The sequence below is a fragment of the Acartia tonsa genome, chromosome 6 (assembly GCF_053477335.1).
Source record: "Acartia tonsa isolate MP-2025a chromosome 6, ASM5347733v1, whole genome shotgun sequence".
NCBI lineage: Eukaryota > Metazoa > Arthropoda > Copepoda > Calanoida > Acartiidae > Acartia > Acartia tonsa.
This window is the reverse complement of record NC_137265.1, coordinates 47,360,485-47,374,058: the sequence shown is the minus strand read 5'-3', so window position 1 is coordinate 47,374,058 and position 13,574 is coordinate 47,360,485. Positions and strand designations below refer to the sequence as shown.

General features: G+C 29.9%; 2 protein-coding genes across 51 annotated transcripts in view; one reads left to right on the top strand and one right to left on the bottom strand.

The window, feature by feature from the left end:
• The window catches only part of Ced-12 (engulfment and cell motility Ced-12), a 260,223-nt gene that overhangs the window by 70,841 nt on the left and 175,808 nt on the right, over positions 1–13,574 (top strand). The gene's annotated exons all lie outside the window — the stretch shown is intronic.
• Positions 1–13,574, bottom strand: part of shot (dystonin-like protein short stop) — a 347,219-nt gene that overhangs the window by 216,850 nt on the left and 116,795 nt on the right. For 27 of the 47 annotated variants that reach the window (XM_080165116.1, XM_080165100.1, XM_080165134.1 and 24 more), the window contains exon 1: positions 4,265–4,427. The exons of 18 other annotated variants lie outside the window; for them this stretch is intronic. The gene's annotated coding sequence lies outside the window, so the exon portion shown is untranslated. Of the gene's footprint in view, positions 1–4,264; positions 5,379–13,574 lie in introns of those variants that run through there. 2 more of the 47 variants (XM_080165130.1, XM_080165107.1) reach the window with 2 other exon arrangements.

Genomic DNA, 13,574 nt, shown 5'->3' with positions numbered 1-13,574 from the left:
ACATTTCATTAAAATTGTAAATAAATTAATAATATTCAGCTGTAATTGACATAAATTGGAACGCAATAATTTGAACAGCTGCAAAACTCTTTCAAATTCCTAGCAGGGAGAGGGATATGGCAACTGAATAAAAAAATTTAACATACAACTTTTTTACCATTCAAGTATACAACCATTTGCAAATCTGCTAACTGCAATGGCGAAAAAATATTGGCCAACTAGTTTTTCTCAATGTGCAACATCCCTAATCCCTGAGTTCTATAATTTCCACTAATTCTAATATTTCTTGCTCGTTAGGTGAAATATCTTACATACTTTTGGATAGATTGTATCTCTTTATTAGTTGAGCAGCTACTATATAATCTATCTCAGTAAGTACATCCGTATGTAGGCCTTTTAATTTACCACTGGATTCCATTATACTGTTTTTATATCTAATTATGGACATAATCATCCTTTTCTTCGGTTAAATATCTTACATACTTCTGGGTAGATTGCATCTCTTTATTAGTTGAGCAGCTACTATATAATCTATCTCAGTAAGTACGTCCGTTTGTAGGCCTTTTAATTTACCACTGGATTCCATTATACTGTTTTTATATCTGATTATGGACATAATCATCCTTTTCTTCGGTTAAATATCTTACATACTTCTGGGTAGATTGCATCTCTTTATTAGTTGATTAGCTACTCTATAGTCTACTAGCGGCTACAAGGAGGGGAATGTTGAATTAAATAACCCAATTTTAAATTTAAAGAGTAATTATTTTTTTAATTTTAGGGGGTTAATTTTTTTCTAGGGGCGATTTCTTCGAATGGTGTGGTACCCTCCCCCCAAAAAAGTTATAATTCCATCCCAAGACCTATGAGAAGCTACAATGTAAAGGAGAACCCGATCGTACAAACAAACAGACATCCTGTTACTTTACACTAAGGATGTCATTAAGACAGTAAGAGAATGGTGACTGAATAGATTTATAAATACCAGTATACTGTTCTTTTTATCTAAAACATTGTTTAGTTCATTATTGCTGTGCTACTTATGGACATATCCTTTTCTTAAAGTAAATATGTAATGTAAGTACTTTATCTTTAAAATAAATGAATAAAATTGTTATTTTATCATTCAAAACAAAAAGAAGGAAAATTAAGAATATTTTTCTAACAGAAGCAAAGCTACTCTTTAAAATCACTATAGTTGAGATATCATACTTCTAAAACAATGTTAATATTAACATTAGTTTTTCATAAAATGTTTCCGCCAGTCAAAAGTCATAAGAGCTGGATCTTTAAATCATTTTAGTGGTGAGCCAGATCGGGGTGAGCCAACTTTCCACCAATAAGAGCACAGCATTTTATTAAATGCAGCGCTGTGATTGGCTAAAATCCGGCTCACTCCGATCTGGCTCACCAGCAAAATGATTTAAAGATCCAGCTTAGGTCTTTTTAATTATAATTGTTAAAATCGATACATTATTATTTGGATCTTACCCCAGATTTTTATGTTCTCCAATAAAAGAAAACTTGCAGCAGGCTTAAATAAAAATTACACCCTTCCACCTCCTTTAAATGAACACCTAATGGATGAACAAACTGCCAATTAAACGAGTTCTATTTAAGTAAGCAGTCATAATATCCACGTATATTTTACATCCATTAATATGGACAATAACATACTTGTTTTATTAACAGTAAAATAACTATTTGAAATTTGATATTCTTGATATTTGTTGCAATAACAACAATTTACATCTGTCAAACTTTAATTTGAAGAAAAAACGTTTTAAACAAATAAATGTGCTAAAGTATGTATTGTATAATTGCTAAGCGCATTTTAAAAACAGTTTAGAAAAATCATTCCTTAGTGTCATATAATTTTTCTTCTTTATAACCTAGCAGCTCTATATTCTAAATGTTAGAGAATGACAGTAAACTAGTCTAAATCCACCCTAAGACCTAATTATGAAAAATTAAATAGCCCAAAACCATCCCGGGACTATGTAAAGCTTCCCTAAAATGGAGAACTTTATCGGTTCAGTAGTTTTAGAAATCTTACGCTTCAGACTAAAAACACTTTCTATAATAGGATTTGTAGACATAAGTGAGAAAAAACAATATTTTTTTAAATTAAAGATCCTGTATAGGTAATCAAATTCTTAATGCAGTTTTAATAATTTTTATTGAATTATTCTAAAGCTTTATCATTGATTTTGTCCTGTATTTTTATTTGAGCCATAAAAATATAAAATCCTGGACAGGATTAAATCTTAAACCAAATAAGGGGAGTGGCACATTTTTAAACAATTAACAAGGATAATAATATTCAGTAGCGCAGCTATCCTATTTTTGAACGTTAAGAACTCTCTAACCACTGAAGTTTATAATTCTATTGAATCTTTAGATAAATCCTGGGATGGTTTAAAGCTTTTTTATTTTGTCTAAGGTGGATTTAGGCTTTTTTTACAAACATTTTATCACAAATACATTCCCAGTAAATTCCCAGCAATGACGGACGGAAACATCCTATCTATACAGTAGCTGCGCTACTTACTAAATAGGGTTGATTAAGGGTGGTCCTTGGCTGATAAACAATAAAGGGTTAAACTGTAATCCATATCAACTTTGAACTCATACAAAATAACTAAAATTGTATTTTAGCGAAATAGATAACTTATTTATTGGATCTTGCAGTGAAACTTGCAGCGGGCTAAGATAAAGTATCCCCCCTTCCACCTCTTATCGAATTTCCTTTCCTCCTACTAGATAAACGAACTGACCAACAAACGAGTTACATGCTAGCAAACTAAATAAGTATATTTTACATTCATTTTTAGCAAGCAAAATTCCTTTTTTGAAAATTTAAGTTTTAAAATGGTCAAAATCTTGATTTATCTGGCTAGACTTAAATAATTTAACAATCTTGTGGTTTCAACGAATGATTGTAAGCAAAAAAAGAATCAATTAACTAAGATATTCATATTTTACATCAAAAAGACTATTTAAAATACAAAATTTTGTAACACTTTTCTTTTTAACCCTAGAAATCAATATTAAAAAAAAAAAAAAAGATTTTCTTTTCATTTATCAAATGATCATCAATTAGACAATTTGTATTGTTTTATCTGCATACTAGTATACAATATTTTTCTAAAATTGTTTGTAACTGTCCAAACAGATATTCTTAAGATGAAAAATACCCATTAATTTTTACTGCTGTGTAAGGTATGATAAAGTTTTATCATGTTTTGCTGAAATAAGATACGTTTGTTAGATCCGATATATGCTAACATTATTATTATTAATAATGTATTATGCATATTAGACCACGTACCAAATAATAAAAAAGTCCTAATATTTCTCTAAAACTCAACTTAATATTTCTTTTAAAGATTTTTGGGATCATGTTACTTGTCGATGCAGCGCTTATCACATGTTACTTGTAGATGCAGCAAACTCATACATGTTACTTGTAGATGCAGCAATATCCCCGCTCCATTCCCTATAGAGATGCTAATATAATCATAAATAGAAACAATTAAGATTAATTCGTTAGCTAAACATTTATTAGTAATGGTTTTGAATATATGCAAAAATATTATTAAATAATTACACATGATATTGAATAGCAATCTGGTTGCACAAATTGTAAAATACATTATCATTATAGCGATCCCTCCACATGTATTCATCCAAATAACTTTGTAAGAAGGTTCAAGATGAAGGATGAAGGAAGTTGTTTGGGGTTTTGAAGTTCTTTAGAAATGACTAAAAAGCTTATTTTCAATAAAAAATATAACTAACATTGTCTGCCTATCTCCTTTTTTAATCTCCCTTTAACATGTTACTTGTAAGTGCAGCAAAGTTAAACATGTTACTTGTAAGTGCAGCGCTGCATCGACAAGTAACATGATCCGATTTTTGAACAAATTTTTTATTTGATTTTATTATTAATTCATAATATATATTTATTGAGGAAGCTATATATGAATTTTTAGCTTTCTAGAATGTTTGTTAATGTACTCCCCCCACCCCCCACCCCCCACCTATTTTTTAAAAGTTTCAATTGAAATGCTTTTGAAAGAACTGAAAACCTAACCCTTTAAACCTTAGTTTTTTATTTATGACCTAGTCTATTAAAAATTATTATTTTGTGTTTTTTTTAAATATTTAGTAAGTTTTTCTGAATTTTTTTTACACATTTCAGTGGCAAAAAAAACATGTTTTTAACATATAAATTCGTTTTTACAAGCATAACAAATTAAACCTTAAGAAGTTTATACTTTTCTCTCACTTTATTTTCAAAATAAACTAGTATCACTCAAAAATTTAGGATTGGTATTTATTCACTTTAATTTTAACAGATAAATGTTTTTTTTGTAACTATTAATATTATTTACATAAGCATATTTTCTTATGAATTTTTAACTAAAACTAACTTAAGCTTAAAATTTAGCTGTGTATGAGAAAGAGAAAAAGGGGAAAGGGAGTTAAGACAAAAAGGGGAGAGAAGGAAGAAAATCTACGAACTGAAAATTCGCTGGAGGTAACCTACGCCTTGTTGTAAAGTCAGGCAGTCGGCATTTTTTGAAATGATAAAGAAGGCACAAAAAAATAATTGATCGCAATTTTTATTAAGCAAAATTCTATATTTATCATAAAATGAGTAATTATATTTTTATACTGTATTTGTTTAATATAAAATAAGTATCAAAAACATATTTTGGGCTTAGTTTACTACAAGCCAAGTCTGTATAAGTAAGGCAGATGGTCTCTCCTTCTCCTTAAGTTGCACAGGTGAGAGACGGAGAATAAGGGGAAGGCAAAGGGGCTTAGGGGGAAATAGTGCTTAATGGTGTGTTATTCCAGCAACAAGTAAAATAAAGCATTATCAGAAACAAATTATTTGAATAAACCATGGCTTATAAAATAAAATGATAGTTAAACATTCTTAAACCTTTATTTGACCAAACTTTAATAACTTTTTACTTATTTTGACAGAAAAAAAAATCTTAAGTTTATCCAAAAAGACTTACTCTATCTAATAAAAATATTTAAGAATATAAATTTTATTATAAATTATAATAACAGTCCTTTGAAACAAGAAACATAACCTTTATAACCTGGAGTTTTAATATGTGACATAGGCTAATATTGTTTCAAATGCATTATTCTTAATTTGCTATATAAACACTAGTTGCCATATACCCAGGCCCATCTTAAAAACTACAGGGGACATCGGACAAACGTAAGAAAGGGGGAAAGGTAAGTAGTAGGAATTAAGGGGTTAAATTAGAAAGAATTATCCCACCCCCTTTTTTATCTTGTCCGTTGGCGCCTTAATATTGTACTAATTCATTCTTAATCTATCTTCTATAAAATTCATACTATCTTTTAAAGCAAATAAAATAGCTTAGACAAACATGATATCTGTAGCCCTGTAAAGATAAAGGAAGTAAAAGGGGTTTACCACGGAGGGGGGGGGGGAGGGGAAGTAAGTTTCATAAAGTATGAGACACTTCTACAGGAATGCAGGGATAGTACAACGGCAAAAGTATCTTTTCCCCTGTCTCAAATTTAAAATTCTGCGTTTGGATTGTGATAGATAAAGGAGGAAGAAAGGGTTAAAGATTTTATTACACCTATGGTCCTATCCCTGGATTTCCTAAAGAAAGTAGGGGAAAATATAAAAAAGGGGGTCGTTGGGAAAATTAGGGGGAGACAAAAAAGGTAGGAGAGTAGGGGAGAGGGAACTCTCAGACGGAAATAAAATAACTCTGAAAGTCTGTATGTGTGTTTGTTTGTTTGTTTGTTTGTCTGTCAGTCTGTCAGTCTGTCCGTCGGTCTGTCTGTATGTCTGTGTAACGTGGTAAGTTTTGAGGAAGTGAAGAGAAATGAACATTATTATTTCCAGTTGAATGAAAATTGCACTGCAAAGCGCAGGAGAGACTAATTTGTCAGGGAAGAGGGGATTAGGTCACTGAAAAAAAATAAAAGACATTTTACCAGTCAATTTATCAATCCTTAATAAAAAGTAAAGTTTCTTTATAACAGATGGAGTTAAAAATTTATGAGAATCTTTACAATGGGTGGTTTTAGGCTATTTGATAATCTATTCATATCTCGGGATTGTTTTGGCACAGTGGGATCTTTTGCCAAAAAACGGGACATCCAAAAAATTCTAAAATCGACTTTTATCTATCCTAGGAATTAATAATGGCTGTAAGTAGACAGCTAGAAAAGAAATTTTTAAAAAATATTCATTTTTGGCGGATTTATGCCATTTTTAAAAAAGGTAGTGAAAAATTTCTTTTCAGTTTTGATGATTTTCCAGATTTTTTTACACAATTTTTTCAAAGCATCAAAAAATACATTTATGTTTATCTTATGAAAATAATTTTTGATTGAGGTACTTTTCAGATACCTGTACCAATGTCTAATTAAAGAAAAATTTTAAAAAAATATTTTTTTGGTGGGGTAAATTGACATTTTGTGAGAAAATTTCACCAAAAATATTAAGATTTTTAACCCCTAAAAATCAGTTTTCTCCATTTTACACAAAAACGGACAGGAGGCCCCGGGTTTTGCAATAATAATATCAATATACAACATGTATTGTGTATAAAACAGTTTTCACAACCTGGGGCCTCTTGTCCGTTTTTGAGTAATTGAGCATTTTACATTGCATGGTTTGAACAATTTCGTTCTTGTTAATTTCAAATTTTCCCCCGTTAGAGGGGGAAGGAGTCATTTTAGAGCCCAAAGTCATCTCTGCAATGTTTTCAAACTTTTTGAGGCGGATCTTTCTTTACTTCTGCATTATTTGCCTCCGGCCAACCGTTACGCCGTTATTTGCCGCCGTTGGCGTGATTTTTAACGATTTTTGCCGTTCTCGCGGTCTTAATGGACATTTAAGGGTTAAAGGAGTCGTCTAATAAAGATGGCCTTCAAATACTTTTATTTTAGCAATTAAATTTGCTAAATTTCATGTGTTCTAAAAAATTTTGTATTTCTAACTGGTTTTTGTCCAGCAGAAATTTAAATTTGTTTAAGTTTTGCAACAGTAAAAAGTCATCTGGTAACGAGTAAAGAGTTGCTGCACTTTCTTAGTCTAAGTCTAACTGATATAGGAATTAGCATACAAAGTTTGAAATCGATAGGACAATTCTGACCTGTTTAAATTAATGTAAAATTCTAACTGTAATGGACAGACGTACAGAACGACGGATGGACGGACTGACCCTACTTATAGAAAAGCTTCGCTTTTAATAATAGTTTCTTCAGATTTACAAGTATAAATGTATTTTATAAGAAGCATAATCTATTACCAAATATAAAATGATGATACAATTGTGATTTTAGTTAAACAAAATAAGATTCTAGGCTGTTGGAGTCATTTAACCTTAGGATATGGTCAACTTTACTAGGACAGCTAGTATTTTTTGCAGCGTGGCCTATTTCTCTGCAGATTTTGCACACTGGAAGACCTTTTTGCCTTTCAAATGCAATAATTGGATCTAAAATAATTCATATATTATAACCGTGACATGTATATTCACCAAATAAGAATAAAAATCAAATATAAAATTAATTAGTTGAAACTTTAATCTAAAACAAATCAGGAATGTAAGGATGGGTAAATGAAAGAAAAAAAAATGGTCTAGTTTACAGTCTTAATAACAAACAATTTTCTACATTTGAATTTGTAAACATTATCAAAATCTACCTTTAACTTTGTTTTTTTTTATTGTAAATATGTTTTAAATTTTAATATATGTATATTCCTGATCTTATCCATATGTGGTTTGCACAGTCAACTAAATTATCCTTTTGGCTTGTTTTTCTAGATAATTTAAGTCTAACCTCCCGTAGAGTTTTGTTTATTGTTTCAAGTCCTTCCTCGCTCAGGTTTTTTAAACCTAAACCCCCATTCATTTCCATGACTTCAGCTGAATGGGCCAAAAGCTTGTGGAGGGTTGGGGTCACTGATACCCAACTAAATTTCAGAACTAAAAGACGATATAGAGACATACATAGTTCAGAATATTTTTCTATGTTTACTTTTTGTCCTGATGACATAATTCGTAGTATCCATGAAAGTAAATGTCCAAAATTTTCAGCATTTTCTTTGTCAGCAGGGTCTTGAATATTTTCTGTAAAAATTTTTCTTAAATCAGGGTTATGCAATATACGTCTTACTGTATTTCCAGTTGTTGTTGTGCCTCCATGTCCCACACTATCTACAAAGTCCCACTTCACCCCAAGTGCATCTAATTTTTTTCTTATTGTATTTTTCATTTCTTGGACTTTTCTTAAATTTGGATTTTTGTACTGTGATTGTGACCATATCTTTGAACCCGCACTAAGGCATACACAGACATGTGCAAAAACCCAAAAAGTTCTCAAGACTGAATGAAGGACTTGGAAGTCATGGCTATCAACTTGGTTTATAGGTTGACCCATCACACCTGCTCTGTTAGCATAATCATTAGGTGTTATTTGTAGAATACCATCATCCGTTGTTAATAACTCTAATATTGATATTGTATCAACTAGAGATCTAGTTATAGGCATTCCATCTTCAATATTTTGTATTTTTTTTGCCTCTTCTTTTGAAAGATGACACATATTGCAGTATGCGCCGCCAAGGGCAGTAAATAAATTTGCAGCTTTTCGGTCCAAAGAATGTATTACAGTTTTTATTGTAAAGTGTGTGTTTTGAATAAAAAGGCCATCATTTTCTAATCTCTGTCTTTCAGTTTCTAAAATGCTTAAATGTTTTGCGTTTTCTTTTGTCTCTTTGCCTAAAAAAAATATAAAACACTTAAAAGATTTAAAGTAGGGATAAAAATTAATTATATCTTCTCCCTTGAAAAACATGTTGCAAATATCAGGGGGGAGGGGAAGTTTTGACACATTTGCACAAACAGTGTGCATAGGCTTTATCTATGGACTGCGATGATAGGTTATAAAAATAAAATTATTCTAATATGATAAATTGTTTTGAACTTAGGACAATTCATCACATTAAAATGATTTTTTTTTTATAACCTATCCTCTCAGTCCAAAGATAAAGCCTATGCACACTATTTGTGCAAATATGTCATAACTCCCCCCCCCCCCCCCCTCTAAATCGAATATGCATGCAATATTTACCTAATAAAAATTGTACTGGTCTTTGCGAAAATTCTGAATTTGGTATACGCTGTTTCCACAGAACATCCCCATTCTCTGCAGTTATTTCCAGCGGACAAAACGATGAAACAATTATATTTTCAGTTTGAACGTTGTTTAGTTGAGAAAATATCTTGTGTCCTAATATTAAATAATCAAATATATTTTTTTGTTTATACTAAAAATTGATACTAAAACGATATTTTCTTTATGATATGAAGTTGAATTTGCTTAATATTAAAAAAATATATTTAATTGTCCTTTACCGCCACTGCCGTCAAATCCAAATTTTAGAGAAAACTTGCATTTTTGATTGTTACTTGTATCAATTCTTTCTAGTTTACATAATTGTTCCAACGTTATTTTGATTGATTCGGTGTAGCTAAAGAAGATTCCTTTGAAAAAATTCATTCCATCAATTTCTTCTTCTATAAAAAAATATTTTGGTGTAATTAAACTTCTAAATTTGTGTATATTTTTCCAGGATGGCAAAATGTTCAGGTCCGCTTTGATTAAAATTTTTTTTACTTTCTGAAAAGATCCTTTCCCGATTTTCAAATCATTCAGCAGAACTTGTGTTGCAGGCACTGAAAGTTTCTTTTTAGTCACATGTTTGTTGTCAGCTTTTGTTTTACATCTTGAATAATAAAAAAGTACAATATGTTGTTGTATAAATGGAAAAGTTTAGGTTAATAGTATTAAATTTTTTACTACCAAATTATGTTAATAACAAATGTTTAAAATTGAATGGACAGTTTAAATTTTATTAAAAAAACATAGGATGTCTGACAGTCTGTCTGTCTACACAGAAATCTCAACAACTGATTAATTTTTGTTTGTAATAAAATGAAATGGGTAAAGCGCCTAGTTTTTTTTCTGATTTTTAATATGTACTTTTTCACCTGAAATGTAAAAATTGTATAATCTCGTAATTTGAAGTTTGGCGTTCAGAGGCAACTTTGGTTATCAAGTCTACTATATCATTTGTTATTCTTAACTTAGTTTTCCTACTCAGTTCAACCCAAACTTTGGAATTGCTACATTGTATCTTGATAACTGGAGGTGGAGTTAAAAAACCAGGACTTTCTTCTATAACAACTTCTGGACTTTCTTGTATGTTTACATTAGGACAGTCAATAAATCTTGTTTTTAAACCTTTTCCAATAAACCAATCTGGTCAAAATTCAAAAATATTTTTTAATAATACGACAACAGTTTTTATTCCACAAGGATGGTCCATTTAAAAAATAAAGTTAAATAATAGAAAAAGCAAGTTAGAGAGTAGATATGTTTTTTTACCCAAGATATTTAAGATCATGTTATTTTGATTTAGGACTATAAAGTAGCTTCGCTCCAAATAAAATATTATCTCTTAATTTGAGTTATCTCTTTATATTAACGTAGTAGAAAACTACCCACCTCCCTCCCTCAATTTTTTTAATTTCTCTTTTTAAAACCTAAATAGAAAATTGTGGTCTTAAGGGTTATATGAGCATACTCGTTAAAATAAATAAATCAATTAAAAAATATTTTATGTTGCCTCTTAAGATTGTGTCTTTAGGTTTCTGCGACTTCATACGCTTGAATTTCTTAATTATAATCCTAAGCAATTTTTCATCTTTACTACTTCTATCTACGCCAAGGATAATTCTTAAATTATCTATATTTTCACATTGATTATCAATTATGATGTTAAAAATGTCTTCCTCATATTTTCGAATCATTATAACTTTCTTGTATTTGTTTACACACCGTAATATTAACTTTACCTTAGTCCGTCTGCTAGAGCCTGAAACCCGGTTAATTTGCGCGCGCTTTTTAAATTTTATGTCGGACAATTTAGTTGCCAGTTTTAAAAAAGATTAGAGAAAAAAAAGGATAATAAATCTTTTATTATAATTAAATATTATGTTGAAGACATCAGAAGAATTCCCCTCAAAACAATCTTAAAGCTATTTTATAGTCTATTGTGAAAAAGAAATGTTTACAATTTTTTTAAAAACTGAATTTGGATGAATTTGATTGGTTAATTAAATTATTGATGTTTTTTACTTATTATTATTCACTTAGTTATTTTTTCGTCTAAACAGAAATATTTTTTGTGTAATGAATATAATGATGAAATTGGTCAAAATATTACTCATATTAGCAACTTATATTTCTATTGAAGAAATATGTAAAAAAAATTGTAAAAAGTTAGCTTTTTTGTGTAATGCAAGAGAGAAAAAATATGTGACGGAAAGTTATTTCTCTTATTTCCGTATACAAACTTTAAATGACAATAGCTAGACTTAGAATAAAGGTATAAACACAAAATCAAAAGTGTTTTGAAAATTATGTTATTGTTGTTTATATCTGTAAAAAAAATATCTGAAAACATGCCTTACAAGTGTCCTATTTTACTTATACTGGACCTACCTAAAAATGCCGGGACTCGAATTGGGTGCACCTGACGCTATATTCATGTTCACAAACATTGTTTGCATTGAAAAAATATTTACATAGACGTTTATTTTGATAAAATATTCCTATCCTAACTAAAGTTATGAAGGTTTATAGATTTTTTAAAAATAGGGTAGCTTCGCTCCTCCAAAACCGCCAGACGTACTTACCAAATGCACATTAGAAGTTAACAGGAGCAAAATTTATGTTATTTTTGAGTTAAAGCAAAAGAAATTACATCATTTCGTCAAATACAAGCTTTTTTATTGATGTTTACTTTTGTCTACCCTTAATGTCCCGTTTTTTGGCAAAAGATCCCACTGTGTTTGGGATATTTTTCTGCTGTTAGTATATTATACAGTCAGATTGCTTATGATGATTTATTTTAACTTTCAGAAAAGTTTCAGGCAACATAGTATTTCTTATTGTAAGATGTTATAGGCAGAATAGTTTTAAAGATGAATTATTAATCATTCTCGAATTTTTCTATAATAAAATATATTGAGATACCGATCCCTGTAACCCTGAGGCTAAAGTAATCAGAAAAACCACTACATTAGGACTTAGGCATGGGAAGAAATGGAGGCATTTTTTTATACAAAATAATATCTTTTCAAAATTAATTACATTTTATTTTTTATCATAATATTCAAAAATTCAATCTTCATAATTATAAGGATAATAATTAGAAGTACTGCGATGTTCGTCTAAATCTTAAGATAAACCAATAACAAAATAAATAGTGGATGATAGCGCTGTCAAAATTTTGTGCTAATATTATAACAACTGAAGTCATAATGTAATTATTTTATTTGCATTATAGGGTAGATATATAGATATATAGATAGATATATAGGTTTAGAATAGGAATGCCTAATTTACTTATTAATGCCGATGTAAAACTCGGACAAAGTTAACATAAGTTATACAATTCTTTACAATTTTAATTTCATGCCTACACAATGCCTACAGATTTGACTCCGAACCGTTATGGTTCTCCTTTATAAAATGCAGATTCTCTGAGGTAATGGGAATGTTAATACTATTTATTAGGGGGACGACATCCCCTCCCCCATCCCAACAACAAATAAAGTGCCTCTAGAGGCCTGTAAGGGGCATAGATGCTAGTATAATTATATGCAAATAAAACGAAAAATTTAAAATAAACAACCAAAAATTAATTGTTAGCATAACCAATGAGAATAAATATGATAGGGAAAGGAAATCTACAATTATGGGGCACATGTATCTCTTGTTTAGGGGCGTGTACCCAATCATTATGAGACCCTGGCGTGCACAGGAAGTTACTTGTTAATTTATATGTTATAGGAAATGTTATTCCCAAAGAAAAGTAAATAATTTAATTTCTCTATAAAGTTTCCCGTTGTTTGGGAAATCTTACAAATTTCTTTATGAAAGGTTTCGTGAAAAATTTTAGGAAAGGTTTTGTGGTTCGAATCTTAATTTTTTTATAATCCTGATATATAAAATAGTAAGGTTTTTTTTGTTTAAACCTTAAGATCCAAGTAACCACTGAACCGATTGGGTTTAATGTTTTAGGAGAGCTACAAATTGGTCATCTGATGGTTTTAGGCTATTTTATTTTAGATTTTGAACTCTTAGGATGGTCTTAAGCTATTTTTCTAGTCCCTCCATTCCCCTTCGAATATTACAGAGCCCTTAGATGTAAATTGAAATTATTTTTTAAAAAGTTTGAATCTAACAACCAAGACTAACTACAAAGTTTTAAAGGTTTATAAAACTTTGGGTACTAGTATAATTTTAAGGGATATGTACATCTCCCTTCCTAAAAATTATAGATAATAATCTCAATTTGATTTTATAAACTTTTTGTAAAACATTTAAAGTTAATATTTATCTATTTATTGCAAAAATACAGAGATTGGACAATGGACATTAAATTTTGCCTGTGTTCCATTGTGCATTTCAAGAGTAAGAAA